We start from the raw sequence: 27,601 nt of genomic DNA, 5'->3' as shown, positions 1-27,601 counted from the left end.
CTCCCAGCGGTCGATGGCGCCCTGATTGATCCAGCCCGGGCTAAGAGCTGGCCTCACTTCGAGCTACGGTGCGACCGTCTCTATCGGGTGGATCGAGACGCCCGCTCCGGGGCCCTACAGACACAACTGGTGGTGCCTCGGTGCCACCGATGAGTGGTAATGAGGCTTGCCCACGACGTCCCAGCGGCCGGGCACTTAGGCCAGGAGAAGACCCTTGCCTGAATCCTGTCTCGGTTTTCTGGCCCGGGGTGCACCAGGAGGTGCGGAACTACTCCAACTCCTGTCCGGAGTGCCAGCTGGCTGCGCCCTCTCGGACGGCCCCGGCCCCCCTAATACCCATGCCCATTGTGGAGACGCCATTTGAGCGGGTGGCGATGGACCTGGTGGGACCCCTCCTGAGAAGCTGGGCCAGGTTCCTCTACATCCTGGTCATCGTGGACTATACCACCCGCTTCCCCGAAGCTGTCCCGCTCCAGAGCATCACGGCGAGTACTATTGCCGATGAACTGGTCAAGGTCTTTGCCCGAGTGGGTCTGCCCTGGGAGATCCTTACCGACCAGGCTACCAATTTTACCTCCCAGCTGCTGCGGCAAATCTGTGAACTCTTCGGGATCAAGCAGCTGCGCACCTTGGTGTACCACCCGCAGACCGATGGCCTGGTGGAGCGGTTCAGCTGCACCCTGAAAGACATGCTGTGCAAATTCTCGCCCGAGGACCTGCGCCGATGGGACCAGTTGATCCCACCATTGCTCCTGGCCATCCAAGAGGTACCTCAAGCCTCCACCAAATTTTCCCCCTTCGAGTTGTTGTATGGCCAGTGTCCGCGAGGGCTCCTGGACCTCATGAGGGAGACCTGGGAGCAGACCCCCTCACCCACGCAGGGCCTGCTACAATATGTCCTCCAGCTTCAGGGTCGCCTCACCCGAGCCGGAACGCTCGCTCAAGAGAACCTGAAGGTGGCGCAGAAAGCTCAGGCCCAGATCTATAACCGGGGGGCCCAGACTCGCGAGTTCCAACTGGGAGACCGCGTGCTGCTTCTCTTGCCCTCCAATGAATCTAAGCTACTGGCCCGGTGGCAGGGGCCCTATGAGGTGGTTCAGAAGGTCGGGCCAGTCACCTATGAGATCAACCAGCCCAACCGCCGGAGGAAGACCCAGAGGTACCATATTAACCTCTTGAAACCCTGGCAGGAACGAGAAGGCCTCCTAATCAATCCCTGCCTGCCAGAGCCGGAATTAGGAACCCGGGCTGCCCTGCCCGAGGACCCCATTACCCCTCAGCTTGGGGAGTCGCTCACGGACGAGCAACGGAAACAGACCGGATGTCCCCTGCACGCATTCCGTAAGTCCTTCACCGCCCAGCCAGGCTACAAGACCCTTGAGTACCATACCATCCAGACTGAGCCAGGGGTGGTGATCCGGGAGGCAACTAGGCCCCTACCTTATCGGATGAGGCAGGTCGTCGAGGAGGAAGTTCGGGCCGTGCTAGAACTGGGCATTATCGAACCGTCACTGAGCGAGTGGCGTAGCCCCGTAGTCCTGGTTCCCAAACCGGACGGCACCCAGCGCTTCTGCATCGACTTCCACCGCATCAATTCGATTTCAAAATTCGACGCGTACCCGATGCCACGCATAGATGAACTGCTGGATCATTTGGGCAAGGCCCGCTTCCTTACGACCCTCGACTTAAGCAAGGGATATTGGCAAATCCCCCTCGAACCCGCGTCGCGGGAGAAGACCGCCTTCGCCACAGCCTCGGGCCTCTACCAGTTCACTCGGATGCCCTTCGGTCTCCATGGGGCACCTGCAACGTTCCAGCGGCTCATGAATCGCCTCCTTCGTCCTCATCAAGACTATGCAGCCGCATACCTGGACGATGTTGTCATTTACAGCGACCGCTGGGAGAACCACCTGGAGCAAGTAGCGGCGGTCCTGCGGTCCCTACGAGCTGCGGGGTTGATCGCCAATCCAAAGAAGTGCCGTATCGGGTGGCAGGAGACGACCTACCTGGGATACACTATTGGGAACGGACAGGTGAAACCGCTCGTGGGGAAGGTCCAAGCCCTCACCGCATGTCCACCCCCCACTACAAAGTGTCAGGTGTGCCAGTTCCTAGGCCTGGAGGGCTACTACCGGAGGTTCATCCCCGACTTCGCCTCTGTCGCAGCCCCATTAACGGGACTCCTGACTAAGGACTGTCCCCGGCGTGTGGAGTGGACCTCCGAATGTGACCATGCCTTCCGGACTCTCAAAGATTGCCTCTGCCGCGAACCCGTCTTATACAGCCCAGACTTTTCCTGAGGGTTTGTCCTCCAAATGGATGCCTCCGAGGTGGGCCTGGGAGCGGTCCTGTCCCAGGAAGTGGATGGGGAGGAACATCCCGTTATATATCTTAGCTGGAAACGATTTCTGTGAGAACAGCACTACGCCGTGATTGAGAAGGAGGCCTTGGCCGTGAAGTGGGCCTGTGATGCCCTATGATATTACCTCCTGGGGGCCCCCTTCCTACTTCTCACCGACCATGCCGCGCTGCACTGGCTGGCGCAAATGAAGAACAACAACATGCGGCTTAGGCGCTGGTACCTGGCGCTACAACCGTATGCTTTTCCTGTCCGCCACAGGGCCTGTAAGGACCATGTTAACGCGGACTTGTTGTCCCGCCTCGGGGAAGCGGAGGGGGCTGACCCCAATGGACGGGAGCCAGTCTTGAGGGGGGTGTATGTGTAGCGAGGCCGTGGGACACCCCACCGCCCCGCTGAGGGACAAACCTTCCCCAACCCCGCTGTGGGTGGAGCCACTGGGTCCTGCGCCCGCCCCTCAGAGGTCAAGGCGCCAACCCGGAAGTATAAAAGCTGGCCTGCAGAACTCAGTATGGGCCCAGCTACCGCAGGGACCTGACGTCTGCGGCCGCGGCCCTCCGGGGCGCACGCCTGCCCAGCCGAGCCTGCCCCGCGCTCGCTACCCAGAGGAGGACTGGCCGAGCCTGCCCCGCGCTCGCTACCCGGAGGAGGACTGGCCGAGCCTGCCTTGCGCTCACTACCCGGAGGAGGACCATCCGAGCCTCCCCCGCGCCAGCTACCCTGAGGAAGACTGGCCGGGATCACCCCGTACCGGCTGCCCCGTGGAGGAGCCAAGCCTGCCTCTCGCCAGCTACTCCGAGGACCCGCTGGACCTACCCTCGAACACTTACCCCGAGGAGCCGATGGTGGTTGAGACCGCCGGTGACACCACGACGACGCAGGTACTCGACCAGGGGGAGAGTGGAAGTAGCCCGGGGGCAGCCGACCCCAGTCTGGCTGCAGCACTGCCAGAACCAATGTCAGTGTGTTGGGGCCAGAATCCCCACTGACACAGCAGCAGGCTGCCTGCCGCTGTTAGGGCCCCGGGCTGGGACGCAGAGGAGTGGGCGGGCCTACGTCCCCCCTGCCACCCCACTCACGGGTGGCATCTCCCCCTCGCCCCGAGGCTCAGGCCCCGGAGCCTGGGCTTCTTGGGCTTACTTAAAACTGTTGCTGCTCAGCCCTCCCTGAGGGCCTGAGCATATTGACTCCGGGCCTGTTGCCCCGCCCTGACCGAGGACCGAGGTTCAGGCTATTAGTAGCGAGGCCGTGTGACACCCCACCGCCCCGCTGAGGGACAAACCGCGGCCGAGCCGCGTTACAGGCTAGCTACTCTGAGTATGAGCCTGATGTTTGGGCTAGGTACATATAATCTCCCACTGCTCATACTGCCACGGCTATAATTCTATTCTTAGCCCGCTAACTCAGTCAAAGCTTGCGCGGTACATCTGCTTGAGCTGGGAATTACACCCCTAAGTTGACATACTCTGAATCACTGACGTGCTTTGGAAAATCTCACCCTTCACTGGCCTGCACATGGGTTTAGGAGCCCCACTTTAGGTCCCTATCACTGAAATGTTTTGCCTGTGTGCACACTAATTCGGTTCATGTATGAAAGCCCAGATTTGTAAAGGTATTTAGGCGTTAATGTGTTCAGCATTGCAATGCTTAACTGATTTAGAAGCCTAATCTCATTTTCAAAAGTGATTTAGGCAATTCAGAGCCTAAAACCCACCTACTCAATAAGCTGAGCGCAGCAAGTTTGCTTTCATTTTGAAGTGACAAAGGTTTTATGATACAGTACTAAGAAAAGTTTTAATAAATATCCAATTTTAGTTCAGTGCTGAAAACACTTAGTCATGCTTATCTCTCAGCACATGAGTAGTCCCCATGTAGTCAAATGGGATTATTCATATGAGCAAAGTTACATAGCTGCACAAGTGTTTGCCGGATTAGGGCTTTAATTGTCAATTAAATTATTATGTATTGTCTACGGGAGTTTGAAGGATTCAAGTGACACTCTACTAGTAGTAGCATTTAAAACACTGCATTTATAATTTACTTAATTATAAATCTTCACCTGAAGTTGCAGTAGCTCAAGTTTGTTTTACAAAGCCGCAACTGGATTTAAATCCACGAGGAGTGGTTTAAATCACTGATATAAAGCCCTCTACCCAGCTTCAGTCCCCAAACTCCTCTCAGCCTTCCACTGCTACTCCTGGTCCTGCTGCTGCATTGAACCATAGAGGATCCAAGCAAAGGAAAACCAAAACAAGCGTGTCCCATTTACGAAGGTCTCACAGAAGGAGCATTCTTAATAGAATTCATAAAGCTTCTTTCCTCAGGGCTCCCAGACTGAGACTTTAGAGCTCCCAGACTTAGTTAGCAAACAAAAGTCTCTGGACCCAATCTGGGAGTTGTGGGGAGAACCTCGCAACATGCATAACTCCTAGTCCCCTCTCTTCTGTTCAGCTTCCTGGTCCTGCTTAACCGCCCAGCCCCAGGGCAGAGCACGAGGCTTCCTTGGCTGATTGTAGGCTCCAGCCTGTCCCTTAAAGGGTTAGGACTTGGGACACTCCTTCACGTGCACCCTCTTGGCCTCTTCCCCTCCCTGTCACCTGCCTCTGGAGGAGTTCTCAGCTCAGTGAGTGGCCTGCTGCCTGCTCATAGGCCCGGGACAGTAAACTCTCAGTCCCAGCCAAAACCACACTGTTGGGAAGTACCGTATGCCATAGTTGGTGTAACCCCGAAGCTAAGCCAGAAGCGTTCAAGCTGAGAATTAACCCTGCACTCGGGGCATCGGGCATCCTCCCAACATGTCGTTTCTTACATCCATGTATTTATTTCTTAATGTCTAATATCATACTGCAAGTGACAGCCAATGAAGGGTGCTAGTCAGTCATAGCACTCCCCCAGTTCTCACCCCCAGCCCCCCACAAGTTATTCAATTCCCTGCACTCTGGATGTGAGGGCCTGATTTGCATAATCAATGATTATGCAAATCCCTGCCCTCTGATTTGCTGGCAGTCACTATTACCCAGTCAAATTACAGGGCTTTGCACAGTTTTTGAGCCATCTGTGAAAATGTAAATCTTGGTACTCTGGCTATTTTAATCCCTTCACTCCAGCGGGCAGAAGTTGCTGCTCTAAGTAGAAGTGATTCCGTCATTGCTTAAGCCAGAGGTGAGCAAACTACAGCCCCTGGGACCATCCTGCCCGGGATGCTGCCCCCAGCCCCTCCCCTGCTGTTCCCCCTTCCCCGCAGCCTCAGCTCCCCCCGCCGCCGGCGCAATGCTCTGGGTGGCCAGGCTGTGAGCTCCTGGGGCAGCGCAGCTGCAGAGCGTGGCCTGACCCAGTCTCCACGCTGCGTGGTGGTGGCTGCAGCGGCGTGGCCTGGCTCCAGCTGGGCGGTGTGGCTGTAGTGCTGCCAGCCACCAGTGCTCCAGGCGGCATGGTAAGGGGGCAGGGAGCGGGGGGGGTTGGATAGAGGGCAGGGGAGTCCAGAGTGATGGTAAAGGGGTGGAGGTTTGGATAGGGGCAGGGCGGTCGGGAGGAGGGAACAGGGGGTTGAATGGGAGCAGGGGTTCCAGGGGGGCAGTCAGGAAGGAGGGGGGTTGAATGAGGGGCGGAGGGCAGTCAGGGGCAGGGATTCCAGGGGCGGTCAGGGGACAGGGAGAAGGGGTTGGATGGGGCAGGAGTCCCAGGGAGGAGGAGGGCTCATCAGGAATGAGAAGAGGGGTTGGATGGGGCAGTGGAGGTCCGGGGGTGGTCAGGGGACAAAGAGTGGGGTGGTGGTGGATGGGGCAGGAGTCCTGGGGGGGGGGCGGGCCATGACCCCCTCCCCTAACCAGCTCTCCATACAATTTACAAAACCCAATGTGGCCCTCAGGCCAAAAAGTTTGCCCGCCCCTGGTCTAAACAGTAAATACATTCTTGTAAGACTAATACCTATTTTGAACAAAACTAACATCCAGGTGAGCTGGTTGGGTTCCAGCTATGAGCTTGTCAGTTCTTCGCTAATGCCTGTGGCCTTGGCCAGAGCTGGGACTTTGCCAGTGCAATCCTTGTTCAGTTACTAATGAAATGATTCTCTAGGGTAGATGCATCTTGCCAATCTGCAAAATCCTGGCTGTCAAACCCAGCTGATGCAGTCTCATCTCTGTCATTAGCACATGCTGATTATCATCCACCCCTTCTCTTCCTTCCCGGAAACAGCTTCTACTATCTGGCAGCACAGAGGATAATTCCCTAACAGACTTGTCAGACTGTGTTGCAGAGGTACTGCTAGTTTTATGGCTAGGAAGGTTTCCATTGCTGTGAAATGTGATAAATGCAACACGTGTACATTAGCATCTGGGGAAGTTGGGGGTTGAATCCAAAGGAAGGGGTTTGTTACTCTGAATAAGAGACACAGCAAGATTAAATCTGCTGCTGGATCATGAAGTAATTAGTGTTTCCAAGTGTGTCCTAATTTCAGACACAAGAATGGAAACACAAGATGTGCCGAAAATGATGGGTTATGTTTTTGAAAAAAGATGTTTGAATTGAGCCAGCTAGGAAGAGGCATTCTCCCATCTCCCAGAGTGAAATGATCACCTAGTCAGTAAGAGCAATTTGTGCAAAGATGCAAAAGGAAATTTCCCTCAAGGGATGATTACGTTAAGGGGATTCAGACAACTCTTAGTGCTCTTGTGAAGCTAATTGAGTATGGAAATAGGAATATGTGGAGGCTGATTTAAAGAGGTGCTCATTTTGCTAGCACTGAATTCAGTTTCTGAGATAAGCAGAGACTTTGTAATATTCTCTTTGCTCTCAGGTAGATGCCAATTGATGCTGTTTGACTTTGGTCACTTGCGCTTTTAGTGTCTTGTCAGAGTGTTGCCAGCATTTCCCTTCATGGTTTAACTTTCTTGGCATCATTTTGATTTAACAGTGTGAGGGTTTTAATAAAAATTTTTTTAAGTACTTAGCTGGCGTTTTATTGAAATAAACTGGTTTCAATCATTAGAAATATTTGACATGCTTAACATGTTGAGAGGACTTTGGAGAAATGCAAATCAATTAAAGAACTCCCCAGTTCCCTGCACACAGTTTATAAATGGATGGCAGATCGCCTTTGCACAGATGGCACTTAAACAGCAGTAACATTGATGGAAAAACAGGCAGGCTTAGCCGCTCTTCTGACAGTAGCAGATTGAATTGCATTCTAATGCTGTTGAAGGGAGAGGGTCATATTGTCTCCTGCATGTGTAAAATGCTCACATTCAAGATTGGAAGCTGAATTGCCACCTGATTCTTTCAGCTGCTTGGGTGGTTAGCGATCTCCCCTGGAGAACTAGTTTGACCTGGAAACCTCTGGCTACCCCCTATAACTCCCCAGATGTGATCATCTCAGAAGATCCAGCACAGGCCGAAGCCATCCCGATGGTGGCTGTGTGACCCATTCTGCCTCCCAGCTGCTGTGGAAACAGGTCCTGCAGAACCATGTTCCTACCAGTCCTGCAGCCCCAATAAACCTTGTTTATTTGGACTGACATTGTGAAGTGAAGCGGGAGGCAGTGATGTGGTTATTTCATCTTAGCCCAGGAATCCCCATCGGAGCAGAGTGAGAAGCAAGTGGCCAGGTCTCCTAATTTTATCCTGAATCTTTCTTCAAAGCAGGTACCCATGGTCTCTTGATTACTGAAATGCAACATGTGAGGGTCATAGAATCTCAGGGTTGGAAGGGACCTCAGGAGGTCATCTAGTCCAACCCCCGCCCTTGCTCAAAGCAGGACCAACCCCCAACTAAATCCCCAAATGACCCTCTCAAAGACCGAACTCACAACCCTGGGTTTAGCAGACCAATGCTCAAACCACTGAGCTATCCCTCTCCTATGACTGTCACTGGCACTGAAAACACAGGCTGATCTGAGGACCTGAAAATGGACCTCGAGGGGAGGCTGAAAATGGAGCAGGCGGCAGCCCATGCATCTTTCTCAGAACACTTTCCAAAAAGATTAAGATATAAAAGGCCAAAAAAGATGCACCAGATCCATAGGGCCCTGCCTGCTCATCAAACACACAGACGTACAAAAAAAAAAGATTTGAAGAGCCAGCGTCACTGCTGAAAAGAAAACCAAACCATGTTACCCATTCCCATACTCACCATGATGGAGCGCCCGTTTCTGCCTCCCATGGCCATGTCAACAGTGTCTCTGCTAGATAAAATCTAAGTCTGGATGTGTTGTTATGTAGCATTCAAAGACGCTATTTTTAAAAACTATCTACCAAGCAGCCCTGGGCTCGGCTTCCCCTGGCAGAGGCACTGGTTTCTGTGGTGTTTCAGTTGTTAGCTCCTCAGGGCAGACCCTTGTATTGATGCCAGGGCCATAGTAGAGGGCTGCGTGTTTGGTTTCTGACACGTGCCGAGCTGGCAGCTGGCATGAAAGGCAGGCGCGCGGTCTCTGTCCCTGAACTTGTAGCTGTTGGACGGGGTACTGCCCCCCACCCTACCTGTGATTGGTAATTTCTCTACACTGCTCCTCCTCCTTCTCGCCATTGTTTTAGTAGTTTCATTTCAACAAAAGCTTCCCCTTGACAGGGCCCATATCGTGCTGCAGGCAGGGGACCATTGTGACATCAGAGGCGACTCAGCCATTCCTCACTCCTTTCCTCCCTCCCTGAACCCTGACCCTGCTGCCTGCCTTGGTCGTCGCTCCGCTCGCCAGTGCCCACCTGGTGCTGAAGGCAGAGGCGTCTCTCTCTCTCTGCAGCACTAAATGGTCACTGTTTAGATGAACTAGACAGTTCTGACTGGGCAAAGGTGACCCATTTTGTTTGAGCCAGGTACAGTGTGGAGGGAAGGAGCCACAACGCAAATCTCCAGCCTCACGCCTACTTGGCCAATTCAGCCCCTGACCTGAAGCAGCCCCGGTTACTCGTCCTGAACCACCCGCACTCACCGATTCTGTGAAAGTCACCTGCATTTTCATTTGGTGACTCACTTCAACCAATGGGATTAAAGTATGCAAATGAACAGGAGAGAGCAAATGATGACTGGCTGATATCACAGTGCTCGTCTGTCTGCAGCAAAAAACCACTGTGTGAAAATCTGACTTTTCTGGTTTTCTGATTGTCTTGTCTGTGCCTGTGGAGGATCAGCTCCCTGAATCCACCAGCCTCTGGCCACACAGGCTCTGCCTTCCAGCCCTCCTGGTGCTCTCTGCAGAGGGTAGTGATCGGCCTACACCAACCCCAGAGTCCTTCACACATTTCCTGTAGTGCCCGGTCCTTGATCCGTTGAGCACTCCCAGAACTCTGGGGTTCACTCCTCCCAAAGGAACAGAGTACACCAGCTTGCACGAGTCAGCTCAGGACCAGCACTCTGTTTAACACACCGCACTGCTATAACAGAGCGGAAACAAGAATGCGTTTATTATCAAAGAACAGAGGCTCAACTAATTAGAGAGTGAGAATAGTGGAAACAAGTGGTTACATATAAAACAAAATCATAGCAGGCTTGCTAGAGCCTAAACTTAACTTGTCTCCTGCAAGACGGTGTATCCCAAGCCCTTCTGCCAGAGCTTTCAGTGAGCTCGGCTGAGATCCTTTCTCCTAAGATCAAGCCTGTTGAGAGCCTGGCCTCAGTTTGATGGTTCAACTGCACCAAATAGAATCACAGAATATCAGGGTTGGAAGGGACCTCAGGAGGTATCTAGTCCAACCCCCTGCTCAAAGCAGGACCAATCCCAACTAAATCATCCCAGCCAGGGCTTTGTCAAGCCGGGTCTTATAAACCTAGAGTTTCAAAAGCTCATTGTTTTACCCCTAAACAGGCTAACTCCGGCTGGTTTTGTTTTTTTCCTACGCCCCCTGCAATCTGTTGATTAGCATGTTGCTCAGACTGTAAATGGACATCTACCATGAGCCAGGCAATATTCAATGTGCACATGACCGGCCAGAGCGAGGTATGTGTCTCTTCTCCCCCTGCCTGACAGGAGAACGTGGATCACCTCTTGGTGACTTGCCTTTGCTCACAGCCCTGGAGAACATAACTAGGGCCCTACCAAATTCACTGTCCATTTTGGTCAATTTCACGGTCATAGGATTTTAAAAATTGTAAATTTCATGATTTCCAGCTATTTAAATCTGAAATGTCACAGTGTTGTCATTGTAGGGGTCCTGACCCAAAAAGGAGTTGTGGAGAGATTGCAAGGTTATTTGTGGGGGGGAAGGGGTTGTGGTATTGCTACCCTTACTTTTGCGCTGCCGCAGGTGGCAGCGCTGCCTTCAGAGCTGGGTGGCCAGAGATTGATGGCTGCTGCCTGGGACCCCAGCTCTGAAGGCAAAGCTGCTGCCAGCAGCAGCGCAGCAGTAAGGATGGCATGGTCTGATATTGCCACCTTTACTTCTGTGCTGCTACTTGCAGAGCTGGGCCCTCAGTCAGCAGCTGCATCTCTCTGGCCGCCCAGCTCTGAAGGCAGCAGCACAGAAGTAAGAGTGGAATAGTATGGTATTGCCACCCTTACTTCTGCGCTGCAGCTGGCAGGAGGGCACTGCCTTCAGAGCTGGGCATCCAGCCGTAGCCTCCACTCTCCGGCCACCCAGCTCTGAAGGCAGCGCAGAAGTAAGGGTGGCAATGCCACAATCCCCCCCTAAAATAACCCTTGTGATCCCGCTGCAACTTTCTTTTGGGTCAGGACCCCCCAATTTGAGAAACTCGTGTTCCCTGTGAAACTGGTACAGTATAGGGTAAAGCACACAAAAGACCAGATTTCAAGGTTCATGACATGTTTTTCATGGCCGTGAATTTGCTAGGGCCCTATACATAACCCTTCACATGTTTTCCTCAAATACATCTTGCAGTGATTGTGATGACCGGTGTGACATAGGCTTTCGATACAGGCCTTGCATGGCTCTCTTGCATGAAGTGGTAGATAGATACCAGACCCAGGGGAATCCCTGGAATGCGTATGTACCCCTGTGTCCTCTGCCTGTTGACACCAAGAGGTCTTTAGGTCACGGCGATCTATTGCATTTCCACTGATGGTTGTTAACTTTCACTCCAATCTCATCTTTTTCTCAGTCCTTTTCAGCATTTGTTTTTCTGCCCTTCCAACATTTCCCTTTTCCTCTTTTTATTTTCTTCTTCCCCATCCCTCATTGTCCCTATTTCTCCGTCTTCCTGCTAAATCCACTTATTCCATCTTCCTGCTGGGATGTCTCCCCTGGGATGTCTTCAGACAGGAGCTCAGCCCAAGTTCCTCTTTCCCAACTGGGCCCCTTCCCTCTCCTGGGCTCTCTCCCCCTTTGATAATCCACTTACTACTTTCTTTAGGATCTTTCCCCCTTCCGTTTTCACCTTCAGTTCTCTCGGGCTAGGCCTCCCCTTGTCATCCTTTCCACCTCCCAGTCCCTTTCCGCACCGCTTCCTTCACCCAGAAGGTCTCCTTTTCTCTACTCATTGTCTCCCTGGCTATCCGCCACCCCCCTGAAATCTCACTTCTCCACATACATCCATGGATTCCAAAGCCAAAAGGGACCATTATGGTCACCTAACCCAGTGGTGCCCAGTCTTATTACACAGGAGGGCCCTATAAACCTAACCACAACCTTCTGTGGGCCAAACAGATTCTACATATTTTAATAAGATTTAAGGTCACCTATCTTGATTCATATTTCAAGTTCAGTTTGTTTCACATAGCGTTAGATAGGTTGTTTCTGTTGTGGAAGTGGAAAAAAAGCGCAGCCATCTTAGTCTTCTAGGAAGAGCGAGAGTCAGACTAACTCTAACAGGTAATAACGCGAGACTTGCCCGGACAAGTGGAAAAGAACTGTCAGAGAGGTTGTTTTGACCTTGTGTTAGATAAGAATGGAACACAGACTATAGCAAGAACTGCTGAGAAAAGTGAGATATCAGAAAGGATGATGTATAAACAAAATGCAGTTGTTGATCATTACTGTATGTAACAAAAGGTATAAACGCTTGCCTTCATTGTTTATCTTTTGGGAGACCTGCCATTGTGCACTCTCCCCCTTGCAATATTGCTTGAGAATAAACTGCCTCAGACATGTTGCAACCAACCTAAGCATGAAGACTGTGTTATTCTCCCACACTGCGTACAATATTGTCTGTTTACACACTTGTGTAAACTAAAATGAGGTAAACATGATGATAAAACGCTAATAAAGCCGCCATTAGTATTTGTGCTCAAGATGGCTGGTACTTACATGGGTGCAATGAATGAGGCTAGATGCTCTATTCATTTACCCCATGAGCATTCATTTTTCTTAGCTTGCAAACCTGAAAATAGTGCTCATTGCCCTTTAAGAAATACAGCATTATGATAGTGTGGGATTAGGTAGTGGTGTGAGTGTAAGTAAGGTGCAGGTATTTTCATTACTTTGACTCCCTCAGATAGAAATGTTTGCAGTGTTGCCAAAGGGATCTGTCATTTCAGTGAATGAAACCCCAATTTATCTTTTTGCAAATTAAAAAAAAACAAGAAGAAAATTTGGCAAGATTGAAACTTCCAACCTAGTTTCTCAATTTTCCATAAAAAGCAACCTGGTAAAGTAGTCCCACTATCATCAAGGAGTCTGTCCTTGTCGCTGTCTTAGCCTTTCTGGCGTCTGGATTCTCATTTTGTGTGGGTTAAGTGAAAGCAGAGATCAAAGTTTTGATTCCTTGAAAAATAACAAGGGGAAAGTTGCTTTAAATATCACTTGGTTACCAGTGTTACAGCACCAAGCTAACAGGAACCGAGCTGTAAGAAATGATACTAGCTGATGTTAACTTGTCATGGAAGTGCTAGAGCAAGCTAGCAAATATTTCAAATAACTTGATGTACAAAAAGACTCCTCTTCATTATTATCGCAGAGCGATGTCATCGGAGCCAGTGCTTCAGGAACCGCTCCTAGGTAATTGGAGCTGTTCGCTCCCACAATTATTCTCCTCACGCTCTGTGTTCCAGGAATCACAAAATCGCACTGCTTCTAATATTACAAAACTATGCAGCCTCGAGCTTGGGGAATTGGGCTCTGCAGACTGTCGGCAGCAGTCTGGCTCATTTGGCTATTCTGAGAGCCCAGACCCAGTGCCCTCCTTAAATAAAATGTCTTAAGATAGGCACATGTCTTCCTTCTAATTGGCTAGTGGCTAAAGATCAGGAAATCATTCCTGCAGGGCACTTCCTATAGAGAGATTCTTGGCCTATATGAAAGTCCCTTCGTTTTCCGTTTAAACCCATTTTTACCGAAAAAATCCTGGATTTTACAAAAAAGTATTATTCATTTTTTCCGATTTTTCACCCTACTTTTGTATCATTCAAATATATAAAAAATAACTTGTTTTATTAGGAAAATACAATTAATTGCACGAGAAATATGTGTTATGATACGTTAGTCTGTGTGTATGCGCCAAGCTGCCTGCTGAAGTCAGGCTCTGTGTTAGTCTAGAAGATACGCCCAATAAACAAACAGGCAGCACGCAAGCTCTGAAGAGTGCACGCATCCGAACGTACTGATGACTCTCACGCCCACCACGTACACGTTTCAAGTTGTTAGCAGATAACCGTTTAAAGATCTGACACACTAAAATGGGAAGAAAACGAAAATCTGTGTCAGAATACGATTCAGAACACAAGGAAGTATTCGAAAGTTTGAAAAAAACAAAAACAGGAGAAGAGGATGAAGTTGAGTGTACGCGCAGCAAATAGTGCAGCCCGGTTATTAAATGTAAATATTTATAGGCTAATAGTTCGAAGTCTACAACAGTAAACTGTTGATTCAAATGAAAAATTTTATTTGGGGATTAGAGATGTTTTGTTTTCTTAAACTCAGAGCTGGCATTGCGTTTTGAGTTCTATTTTAGTTCTGCAGCAAACCACATTGAATTCCATTCAACAAAGCGTTAATCTACGGAATACTACCTCCCCCCTAATCCTTTCGTCCACTGATATCAAACCCAATATTTACCTAGAAAAATTAAGAGTTTTTTTGCTCCGATTTTCATTATTGTAGTAATAAACATCTATAAATTCCTGGGAAAAATTAAATAAAATAAAAACTGAAAACGAATGTTCCATGCCTCATATGAGCAGGTTGTGTGTTGTGGCACAGGATAGCAGCTTGGCTTTCAGTGCCAAAAAGACCCGCTTGGATATGTGTTTTTCAGTGTAACTTGCTTCCGTGGTCTTGGGTGAGGTGTCTGTTTCGTGTTCCCTGTTTGGAAAATGGAGGTGACAATGCTTACCTTTCTTTGCAGAGCACTTTGAGAACTACAGCGGGAAAAGTGTTGTATACGTGCTTATAAGGGCTCTCTACTGGTTGCTAATAACCTTGCTGCATAAATTGATCTAGTCCGAGTGATACCACAACACACTTCAGTCCAGCAATGGCATAAAATCCAACAGCTCAAAGTTTAAAATGGTGACGTTCAAACTGGAAACATATGAAAGTAATTAACCATTGTAGCAGACTGGCATGTGGTAGATTCTCCATCGCTTAGTCTTTAAATCGAGATTGGATGTTTTTCTAAAAGAGAGCTGCAGTTCAGCCTTGAGCTATTGGGCTTGGTGCAGGAATCACTGAGTGAAATTCTAGGTACTGTTATGCAGGAGGTCAGCCTACACCATCAAAATGGTCCCTCCTGGCCTTGAAATCTCGGCATTTAATTTACATGCTTAGCTCTGTTGTACTGGGGTTGAGTGGCTTGCAAGAGCCACATATTTGTGCACAAAAAGAGGCTGTGCATATGCATCTTTGAAACTCCAGGCCCCTTTCTGTGTGCACTGCTGTCAAGTAGGCGCATGTGTGCTCTCTCTGTGTGCTGTCCAAACCCTGCAAAGATAGTTGGTTCAGCAGACCTTGACAGAAAGAATGACCACTGGCATGGTTCAGTGACAAAGGTGCTCCGCCAGATTTATTGCCCTCAAGACACAGTAGTAGTGAGGTTCTGTAGCTGTCTACACAGCAACCAACTATATCACTGAAGTGAGAAGGTCATTTAGAAATGTGCAAGGTTTTTCTTTGACCTCGACTCAAAACTACATTGTCTGGTATGTTTCTTCCACCTTTATTCTTCAGTAAGGATGGTGATGATTTACTCCAAAGTCAGTGCAAAGAGTGTTCACCAGGGGAGGACAGCTTTTAGCTGTAGCTTAGACTCCATCAGCATTCCACCTCTGAAGAGTTAAAGTTACCGACAGCCTTCCTGATTAAGTGAATGTTGGTAATGTATATTGTTTAAAATATTTCTGAATTATTATTTTTGTTTGTATTGGGATAGTGCCTAAACACCTCAGTCATGGCCCCAGCCCCCTTGTGCTAAGTGAGATGCAAACACAGAACAAAAAGGTAATCTCAGCTCCAAAAAGCGTACAGTCAAAGTAATCTTGGTAATAATATTTTGTAGCTCTGTGTAACCTTAATAAGAGGATCTCAAAGCACTTAATAAACGTTGCAAATATTAAAAAAAAAGAGTTAAAGTTGCAGTCTCTAGTAAATTGTGGATTTATTGTTAGATCCATAGTTGTTCCTCATTATTAAACATGTGCATTTTATTTCTAGTCTGAATAGATTAGAATCATAGAATCTCAGGGTTGGAAGGGACCTCAGGAGGTCATCTAGTCCAACCCCCTGCTCAAAGCAGGACCAAACCCAACTAAATCATCCCAGCCAGGGCTTTGTCAAGCCTGACCTTAAAAACCTCTAAGGAAGGAGATTCCACCACCTCCCTAGGTAACCCATTCCAGTTCTTCACCACCCTACTAGTGAAAAAGTGAAAAGGTTGGACATTAGTGTAAGCAGAGTCAGGATGAGCCCCACCCTGACATCTGGTGGTAAATTATGGGGAGTGCGGAAAGAAGTTTCAAGTGTTTGCATTGGCATTTCAGTTATTTGCATTGGCACTCCCACCCCACTTAGCATACTGCAAAACAGCAAGGGCCGGGTTCAATACATAGGGGTCCCTTCCCCACAACGTAATGCAAACCAGCTCGAACCCCCACCCAGTGACCTGGGAAAATCTTACACACACCCCTGGGCGCCTCGAGGAGGCAATACTTCCCCTCTCACAAGCACAGACTCTTGGTGTAACAGAAAAGGTTTAATTACATGAGATAAACAACAAGCATTAAATTGGGAAAATACCTCAACTAGAGTTCACAGGTCAAACTGTGAGCAAAGACCCACCCCAGCAAACTGGGCTGTGTCCTTCTCTCTGGGCCCTTGAGTCCAGCAACCCCCAAATCACCCACAGTCCCAAAAGTCCCACAATCCAAAAGTCTCTGTCCCGGGTCAGTGCAGCCCCAGAGTTCAAGAGTCCCTCTGCAGAGGTCCCCCTCCCCAGCCTGGGTAGAAAGGGGCACCTTACGTGGTTCAGGGCCAACTGCCCTGCCTCTTCGTGGGGTTCTGCTTCCACCAGCTGTCCCCGCAAACAGCTCAGCTCTGCTGGCTCTGTGGGCTGCTCCGCTCTGCCAGCTGCTCTGGTCCACCAGCTGTCCTGTGATCTGCTCCGGCTGTCCTCGCGAGCTGCTCGGCTCCACTCACCCAGGGCTGCACAAACTGCTCCACTCCACTCTGCCAGCTGCTCTGCTCCACGGTATTGCTTCAGGCTCCCCCACTCATTAGCACAGTACTCAGTGCTCTCAGCTCAGCAAGTCCAGCTCTTCAGTGATTTCAGCTCTTAGTGATTCCAGCTCATAGTAGGGGAGCCCCAGTGCCAGCGAGTTCAGCTCAGTAACCTGTATCTAGATTCTTAAGGGAATCAAAAATTAACTCTGACATTCCACAGTGGAAAGAGACATAGGTGGAACTGGTGCTTCTGGCTCACACAAGGAGCTTATAACACCAAGTACAGATATCTGTCCCCAGCCTCTCTCCTTTCAATGGGTTTTGGAACCCATGTCCCTTGTCTAGCAAGTGCTATTTAGTTGATAATGAAACCCTCTATCATAAGACAGTTTTGTAGTTCCTCATTTACTTAATCAGGGTGACAACATTTCGTTCCTCCTGCCCCAATAACAACGAAATTGGGGGTCCCACAGCTGTGAAAATAACCATCCCATGCTGCTTTGTGGTATGCTAAGTGGGGTGGGAGTGCCAATGCAAATAACTGAAATGCCAATGCAAACACTTGAAACTTCTTTCCGCACTCCCCATAATTTACCACCAGATGTCAGGGTGGGGCTCATCCTGACTCTGCTTACACTAATGTCCAACCTAAACCTCCCCCTCTGCAACTTGAGACCATTACTCCTTGTTCTGTCATCTTCTACCACTGAGAACAGTCTAGATCCATCCTCTTTGGAACCCCCTTTCAGGTAGTTGAAAGCACCTGTCAAATCCCCCCTCATTCTTCTCTTCTGCAGGCTAAACAATCTCAGTTCCCTCAGCCTCTCCTCATAAGTCATGTGCTCCAGCCCCCTAATCATTTTTGTTGCCCTCCGCTGGACTCTCTCCAATGTATCCACATCCTTCTTGTAGTGTGGGGCCCAAAACTGGACACAGTACTCCAAATGAGGCCTCACCAGTGCTGAATAGAGGGGAATGATCACGTCCCTCGATCTGCTGGAAATGCCCCTACTTATACAACCCAAAATGCCATTAGCCTTCTTGGCAACAAGGGCACACTGTTGACTCATATTCAGCTTTTCGTCCACCGTAACCAACCACTGGATCTCAGTCTACTTTTTTCTGTTCGATTCAAGAGCCATCTAATATCAGAAATCTCTATCCCCTGAGGGAACTTGTAGCCGGATCAAAATACCTCAACTGTCTCTTACACTGAGATTCTTTAGTCTCTCACTGTGAGGCATGTTTTCCAGCTCATGAATCATTCTTGTCACTCCTTCCTGAACTCCCCTTCCAATTTTACACCCTTGTTGAAGTGTGACTGCCAGAGCTGAACACGGTATTCCAGTAATGGGCTCACTAATGCCATATGATAGTGGAGCAGCCACTCAAGGTTGAGCCTCGCTTACTGGTTAAAGGAAGACCAATTAGAAATGCTCTGAAATTCATGCGCTGACTCTGATTGCCCTGAAAATTGCTGTGCCTCATGGGGATGAAGGGTAGAGCTGGTGGCCCAAATTTAGGGTCATTTGAACAAGGGGTTCCCAAAATACAGACTCCAAATCATGTCTTTACAAAATCACCTGTTTCTTAGCTTTTTGTGTGTGTGCCTATCTGGGGCTCTAAGGCTCTGATCCGCCTCAAATAGGTTTCACCCACTCAGGATTGAGCTCAGTTAGGATGGCAGCTCCAGCCCCTGTGGGGAAGCAAAAGTTATTGACAGTTAAATTTAGAACTCCAGCTTGGTTTGAGCCAAACTGACATGCCAGAACTGAAATGCTCATGAGAAGCAAGTCTCTGGCTCGGTTAATGCCATATAGGGTTTGCAGGCAGGCTCTTGTCACAGTAACTGCGAGGTTCAAGGTGACATGCTGTGGCCGCTGGACCTGGGCTTTATCCACATATTGGGAGCTCAAGTCCTATTCTTGGCAGCTTTCAGAGAATGTGTGTTGTGCACATGAATTTCTTTGTTGGCATTCTGCGGGGGCTCCTATTGGACACTTTGCCATGAGACCAAAGTTTCTAGTTTGATATTTTAAAGTCCTCTGAAATCCACATGCAGACTTATTTTACTTTTAGATTAGGGCTGTCAAGTGATTAAAAAAATTAATCGCTACAATAGTTAATTACTTTCATTAACCTTTCATCGCACTGTTAATAATATTTTTGGATGTTTTCTACATTTTCAGATATATCAGTTTCAATTACAACACAGAATAGAAAGTGTACAGTGCTCACTTTATATTTATTTTTGGTTACAAGTATTTGCACTGTAAAAAAAACAAAACCAAAAGAAATAGTATTTTGCAATTCACCAACTACAAGTACTGTAGTGCAATCTCATTATCATGGAAGTTGAATTTACAAATGTAGAATTATGTATAAAAATGCATTCAGAAATAAAACACTGTAAAATTTTAGCACCTGCATGTCTGCAAGATAAACAAAATAGTCCTACTTGTTCAGCCAATCGCTGAAACAAGTTTGTTTACATTTGCAGGAGATAATGCTGCCTGCTTCTTGTTTACAATGTCACCTGAAAATGAGAACAGGCATCTGCACAGTTGTAGCCAGTGTCACAAGATATTTACGTGCCAGATGCGCCAAAGAGTCATACATCCCTTCATGCTTCAACCAGAGTGATTCATGTTCTGTAGTTTCTGCATTGGAGTGTTGCTCTTTTAAGACTTCTGAAAGCACATTCCACAACTCGTCCTTCTCAGATTTTGGAAGGCACTTCAGATTCTTAAATCTTGGGTCGAGCGCTGTAGCTATCTTTAGAAATCTCATATTGGTACCTTCTTTGCATTTTGTCAAATCTGCAGTGAAAGTGTTCTTAAAATGAACAACATGTGCTGGGTCATCATCCGAGATTGCTATCACATGAAATATATGGCAGAATGCGGGTAAAACAGAGCAGGAGTCATACAATTCTCCCCCGAGGAGTTCAGTCACAAATTTAATTAATGCATTATTTTTTTAACGAGTGTCATCAGCATGGAAGCATGTCCTCTGGAATAGTGGCCGAAGCATGAAGGGGCATACAAATGTTTAGCCTATCTGGCATGTAAATACCTTGCAACACTGGCTACAAAAGTGCCATGCCAATGCCTGTTCTCACTTTCTGGTGGCATTGTACATAAGAAGAGGGCAGCATTATCTCCTGTAAATGTAAATAAACGTATTGATCTTAGCGATAGGCTGAACAAGAAGTAGGACTGAGTGGACTTGTAGGCTCTGAAGTTTTACATTGTTTTGTTTTTGAGTTCAGTTATGCAACAACAAAAATTACATTTGTAAGTTGCACTTTCATGATAAAGAGATTGCACTACAGTACTTGTATGAGGTGAATTGAAAAATACTATTTATTTTGTTTATCATTTTTAGAGTGCAAATATTTATAATAAAAATAACATACACTTTGATTTCAATTATAACACAGAATACATATTAATGAAAGTGTAGAAGAACATCCAAATATTTAATAAATTTCAATTGGTATTCTATTATTTAACCTTATGATTAAAACTGCGATTAATCATGATTAATTTTTTTAATGGCGATTACTTTTTATTGAGTTAATTGAGATTAATCAGCAGCCCTACTTTAGATGTATTGTCAAGAAAATTAGCATTAATTAAACAGAGGAAAGATGAAATATGCTAATAAGCAGTCAGGGTAGCATAATCCTGCTGCCTGCTCTTCATCCAATTCCTGAATAGTGGGACTGAGTGTGATCAAAGTCATTTGATCAGCGGGTTACTAATACTCAGCCCCCTGCTCATAACATATTCTGGTTGGTATAACTTTTTGAGGCTAAGCCAGGAAATATGGCAGTCAGCAGTGTGTGTAGAGGGGACATGAGGGAATGTGGGAGCAGTGCAGGGCACAACAACAGAGGGACCTACACACCCCTAGATGACTTCCTCCCATTAGAGTAGGAGATTGTTTAAACACTGCTTTAAAAACCCCAGTTCAGTGACCAGCAGGCTCTGAGAAAGAACTGGGTTTCCAAAAATGCAGCTTTTCTATGCTCCTTCAACAAGTACGGGATTGTCAAAGGGCTCTCTGGGAGCTCAGAAGTGTTGCCAGAGCAGAGCCATAAAAGGGGAGTTCGGGAAGTTTCCCCTGCAGTGACATACTTGAAGCGGGAGAAAAATGGTCCTGGCTGTGCCCTGCCCTACACATACGATTCATTGCTCAAGGATTCCTCCCCAGGACTGTACCACCTGGCCAAGGGAAGGGGCTCAGGGGCACCCTTCCCTGCTCCCTGATCAGCGGGAAAAAACCCAGAACACCCTTCCTCTCTCACGCTGCCTCCTGCAGTGGGGAAAAGGCTCTGGGCTGACCCTTCCCTTTAGTGCTGCTGCTTCTAGCAGAGGTCAGAGCAGTGAAGGAGGGGAGAGTGGAGAAGAAAGGAGGTCAGAGCTGTACAGTGGGGTATGGAGGAGGCTTCAGCTCTGCTCCCAAAAACCCTACTAAGAGTCATGCCCCTATTTGTGTCCACCCTTTGAAACCAGGGGTGGCTCTAGGAATTTCGCCACTGCACAGCTCTGACCTCCTTTCTGACACTCAAACCTCTCACATGCATGAAGAAGTGAGGTTTTTTACCCACAAAAGCTTATGCCCAAATAAATCTGCTAGTCTTTAAGGTGCCACCGGACTCCTTGTTGTTTTTGTGGATACAGACTAACACAGCTACCCCTGATACAAGACATTGTATGACATTTTAGTTTGTACTGACTTTGCTAGTGCTTTTTAGGTAGCTTGTTGTAAAACTAGATGAGTTGATGTACCCCCTGGAAGATCTCTGCTTGTGTGTTCTGTTCCCAGAGTGTTCTGTAGCATCTGTCTGGGCAAAGTGCTAACATGTGTGATTGGCATGGTGAGGCATCGTGGGGGCGGTGTGCACTGTAGCTTTGAATTTTGTGATTTTTTTCAGAACTTTGTGTTACCTTCACTTCTTGTTTTCTGCTTTTGAGAGGTTTGAGTGTAGCTGAACTCAATTTTCTGGAAAGGTTTGAGGCATGCCTGGGCAATCTTAATTCTGTGTTAATGATGTTTTTGGACAGTTAATACAAAGCTAATGCCACCTCCCTGTTTCTACTTGATAATTTCCCTGCTTTTGCATCTGAGGATTGTATTTGTCCTTTTAGATATAACATCACACTGGGAGCTCGCGTTCAGTCAGTTACCTACTGTTACTCCCTAGTCCTTTTCAGTGCCAGTACATTGCACGATACTCTCTCCCCATCTTGTATGTGCGACCAACATTCTTTGCTCCTAGTTGTATGACTATGCATGTCCCACCGTAACAAGTGTTTCAGATCTACCGGCAAAGCTGACCTGTCCCTACTCCAACCAATTGTTGTCAGCTGCAAATTATACTAGCACTGATGTTATATTTTCTTCCACACCATTGAATAGCATTTGGTCAAGAACAGATCCCTGTGGGATCCCACAAGAAACACCCCAATTGGATGCCAATTCCCCATGTGAAATTACTTTTTGTGATTTAGAGAATCAGTTTTTAATCCACTTAATATAAGCTATATTCATTTTGTACAGTGCAAATGCCTTACCAGAATATCATGAGGAACTGAGAGAGACAAGGCGGGTGAGGTAATATTTTACTGGCCCAGCTTCTCTTGGTGAAAGAGCCAAGCTGAAGAAGAATAGCTCTGTGGAACTTGACAGCTCGTCTCTTTCACCAAGAGAAGTTGGTCCAGTAAAAGATATGACCTCATCCACTTGTCTCTCTAATGTCCTGGGACCAGCACAGTTTCAACAACACTGCAAACATGAGGCACCAAGCCAAATATCTTACAGAAGTCTAAAAATACTATATCAAGTCATCTACTAAACTTGTAATCTCGTCAAAATGCCATATCAAATTTGTCTGACAAGATGTATTTTCCAGAAAACAACATTGATTGGAATTAATTATACTACGTCTATGAATTCTTTACCAATTGCATTCCATATCTGTCTTTCTGTGATTTTTGTGCTGATCGATGTCATGCTAATCGCCTTTAGCTACCCAGGTTATCCTGTTTGCCTTTTTAAAATATGGTCATGACATTAGTTTGTCCCCCAATGTCTGGAATTTCCCCAGTGTTCCAAGATGTGTTAAAAATCAGCATTAATGGTTCAGATTGCTTCTCGGCTAATTCTTTTAGTACTCTTGAGTGCAAGTTATCCAGCCTTGCTGATTTAAAAAAACCAAAACTTTAATAACTGCTCTTTAACAATCTCCCACTTACTGATGGAATGGAAAGTGTTTCCTTATCAGTAAAAGATAAATCATCCTGTTTCTTTCCAAATACAGAACAGAACCATTTGTTGATTACTTTTGCCTTTTCTGCATAGTGAAGTCTGTCAGAATTCTTGACTACAGGTGGTTAAAATAGGTTCCTTCTCCCCTCCAAGAAATTTTTGATGTAAACAAAACTAATTAGCCTAAATGCTACTGTGGTGCCTCATAGGAATTATACATCAAATGCCTCAAGCTTCCGTTCCCACCTATAGGCTGGACTCCCTGGTCAGAGTACAGTCTCTTGTGATGCACCATGGTCTCCTCTCTTGGACAAGGGAACAGTTGCCTCATGGGAGATACAGTCCAGCCAGAGAGCATAGACCACAGAAAATGGGGCCATAAGGCAAATAAACTACATTTGCCATGAAGCACTATGACTAAAATATTTTAGTCTGTCAAAAACTCAAATTTCCATCAGATAGTTTTGCTGGACATTTTTCAACCAGCCCTGTTTTCGACATGTATACAGTCCCACCCCACCAGCTCATTTCAATTAATAGAGTTGTACCATGCAAATTAACTGGAGAAGAATAAAGGCGATTGACTGAGTTACCTTGGTCCCAATGACTATTTACCATCTGAGCTGGTGACCTGGTCTTGTCTATATTGGTGGTGCTACCAGCTCCACTTGTGCTTAAGGGTGCCTGACACTTTACATTATAAGACCCAGTTTTCAGTTCCTTACAATTTTGCCAAACTAACTGTTCAGGGTGACACTTCCCATGCTAGGTGTCTGCCTCTGGCTGAATTTTTTGTGTGTGGAAAATTTCAGATAAAATGGTTAAGCCTTATGAGAACATGATTAGGGAGAAATATGTTTTGCCCATGCTTAAAAAAATATGGTGACCTCTTCTTTGAGATGCTTCAGTACCTCCATGTTTTGCAGCAGGGACTTGACATTTGGCCAAAAGTGGCCTTTATATCAGGGACATTCCCTTTGCTGTCCTAGTAATAATCCATCCAAATCTGGCTGGGTTGTCACCCTTAGGAAAGAATCTGTTCGCACATGCTGTGTGGAGATTTAGAGCTTTGCAGCTAATTTCTCTGATGATCCTGTCTGCACTAAACATGCTCCAACCCAGGGCTGGAGGGGCTGAGAAGGACTTCCCTTGCAATTGCTGATTCTAGCTGCTGTGGGCCAGGATGGGGACAGACTCCAGAACTGAGAGCAGGGAGATTCTCTCCTATGCTCCCAGTTAGGGTGACCAGATGTCCTGTTTTTATAGGGACAGTCCCGTTTTTTGGGACTTTTTCTTATATAGGCGCCTATTACCCCCCACCCCCTGTTCCGTTTTTTCACAGTTGCTATCTGGTCACCTTACTCCCAGTGCTCCTTCCTACTAGCACCCAGGGAGCAGGAAGAAAGGGGTGGGGAGGATGGTTTGCTGGTACTTGAGGGAGCCTGGCTTGGCGTGCACTCTGTCGTTGGAAGGGTAGTAGGATACTGAAGCCATTTACCAGGTTCAGAACATGATATAACTGAGTCTTAATTAGTGTTTTTGCCAACGTCATGTGTTGGGGGGGAGGGAGGAGGGAGGCAGGGAGCGGAACCCACACACCTGTAAGATATAGCTATGCCAGCAAAAGTCCTCGTGGAGATGCAGTTACACTGGCAAAAAGGGCTTTTGCTCATATAGCTTCTTTTGCGTATTGAACTGTGCCCTCAGCTATCTCTGCATCGAATTGCATGGGAGGAGGGAAAAAAGACCCTTCTGTAGCCTGAGGTGTGTCCCTTTGCTGAATAGCAAAGGCCTGCTGCAAAGTGTGGAGGGTGTTAAGAAAAGATCACAGGAATCCTTTCTAGTGGAAAGTGTTAGGCATTGTCCCTGCCAGATCCCCCTCTAGTATCCACTATAACTAGCACATCCAGCTGTATTTCATTCGCTCAGCTCCTGATGATGTGTCCATGGAAGGGCTCAGCACATCTTTTAATTTATTAAATTGCTGCAGCTTTAGACTGGCATCCTTCACTGCCCAGTAATTGCCTCCCTAGAGTTCAGCCCATTGAACGCTTGTACTTTCTGTGGTTCTCATTCCCACCGTGTCGTCGGTTGTCCTAAAGGGCTGGTATTTACTTGAATCAGTAAACTACATCACTGATTACCAGAGGCTTGATGTGATGTGAATTCTATTCCTTATACTTCTGTCTATGAGGCTGCATTTGGTTTATTATTTAAATTCAAACCTAGTAACTTGTGCATTATGGTCCAAAAGCATCCTCAGAGCTATAGATATGCTTGCACAGAATGAGGAAAGTAGCAAAGCCATGGAAACTTTAGGGGGAGACTCCTGCAACTGTTGTATCCTAGAGAAACTAAAGCAGTGGGTTTCCACAATGGGGGTCGGGGGGTGTAGCCACAAAGCAGCTTGCATGGCTGAGAAGATGCTAGGGAGACAGATTCTCTCTCTTTTTGCCTCATCCCTCAGGCAACAGACTGACTTGAGCTTCGCTTGCAATATCAAAAACCGGGATTACAATCAGGTTGAAGATACCCCTGAAACTCTCCTCTGGCTCATCCCCAATTCAGAGACAACCAATCTGTCTCTTTCAAAGAGATCTTCACGTTGTCCTCGTGCCAGCCACACCAACCTGAAAAGCAAAACCCCATTTATATTTTCACTCTTGCTGTTTATTGACCTATGAAATTAGATGCCGTGAAAATGACGGATTTCAGACCCAAGTGGAAAGGTCTGTATTGTGAACATTGTCTGTTACTGTACCAGAATCATTCTTTGGTGTCTTTATTTCAATCTAAATGATCAAGCTATTTGGAATGCTCAAATGAGGGGCAGCTGTAGATTGTCATTAGCTCCCTAGCTGTATATTTCCTATGCTTCAGGGAACAGGTTGCTCAGGATCATGCGGAGAGTATGGTACAAATTATTATGCAACCCGCCTCTTTCAAATAGTTTCATTGACTTTAGTAGCACGACTTGCATGAAAAAGCATTGCTAGGTTCAGACCACATATGAGGAAAACATTTTAGCTTTTAAATTTTTTCAGTATTTTAGTTTTTTTAAAAAAAAAGAGGAGGAAATTCATTGTTTTCAACTGGAAAAAAAAATCCTACATTTACAAGTAATTAGGTTTCGCATGGTAGTGAGAGGGGAGTGTTCTTATGTTAACAGATCTTGCACATTGAAGAACAAAATGTAACTTTATTTTATTTTCTTGTGACTTACTCTGATGACCTCTTCATGAGTGTATGCACCTGGAGGAAATTTGAACCAGTAATTCTCCACTTCTGGAGGCTGCAGCAGTGTCGTTATGGCTGCTGAGTGTTTTTTATCACTGTCAGGTGAGAGGACAATAGTAAAAATACCTGGGCCCTGTCTATACTCCAGTTTCTATCAGTGCCATTGAAGTGGTGGAGAATGTACACATGAAAATAAATGTAAATGGTACTGCATGCTAACTGGTGCCATTTCATGGCAGTCCTCATGCAAAACTCCCACTGGGAGACACTTTGAAGTGTTCCGTACAAGCACGGGAAAACAATGCTCTGGAGGGCTTTGTAACACACTACAGTTTAGGTTGGTATAACTTATGCTGCTTAGGGGTGTGAATAAGCCACCCCCCTGAGCGACGTAAGTTACACCGGCCTAAGCTCCAGTGTGGACAGCGCTATGTTGGCAGGAGAACTTCTCCCGCTGTCATAGCTACTGCCGTTCGCAGGGGCTTGAGTAATTAAGTCAACAGGAGAGCTCTCTCCCATCAGCTTAGAGTGTCTGCACTAGCAGCACTACGGTGGTAGAATTGCAACGGTGTAGCTGTGCCGCTGTAAGCTCTGTAGCGTAGCTGCAGCCTTGTGAGGTCACTCCCTTTACTGCTGAAGTTCCCTGTGTTCTGTACAAATATGGTGCCCCCCTCCCTTTTATTGTTGAAAATTATTTCCGCCAGAAGCAAAATAGAATCGCTGCTGACAATAAGGAACATCAGCTGTGTTTAGATGCATGTTGCTTTCTTTCGGAGCCGTTTTGATTGTTAATTCAGAGCCAGATACTGCAACCTGTGTTCATGCTGGTTAGTACCTTGCTCCAATAAGAACACTCACAGAATAAGGTTCTATCCAGTGTGAGAAAGAGCGGCAAAATCTGTCTGCGCTTCATTGCTCCTTTTCTGATGCCATTGGGACAGGCTTACAAGGTTTTTCTTGTTTGTTGTCTTTTTTGCTTGCAACCGTGTCTGGTCATTGAAGAAACGCTGTACTATTTGTTTGAAGATGTAGTTCTTCTTGAGGGAGCTGTTTTAAACAATGTGTTGACTCACTGCACCAAGCATTGACAAATTGGAAACATAAAGGCAGAGTTGCTTCTTGGGAACCAGGCGTAGGTGTTTGGGCTGAGTTTTCTGGAAGAGGGGATTGGCTGTGTGTCATTTCTGACCATCT

This window comes from Mauremys reevesii, linkage group 6, assembly GCF_016161935.1.
Source record: "Mauremys reevesii isolate NIE-2019 linkage group 6, ASM1616193v1, whole genome shotgun sequence".
Taxonomy (NCBI): Eukaryota; Metazoa; Chordata; order Testudines; family Geoemydidae; genus Mauremys; species Mauremys reevesii.
The sequence above is the reverse complement of the archived record's forward strand: the minus strand, read 5'-3'. Positions refer to the sequence as shown.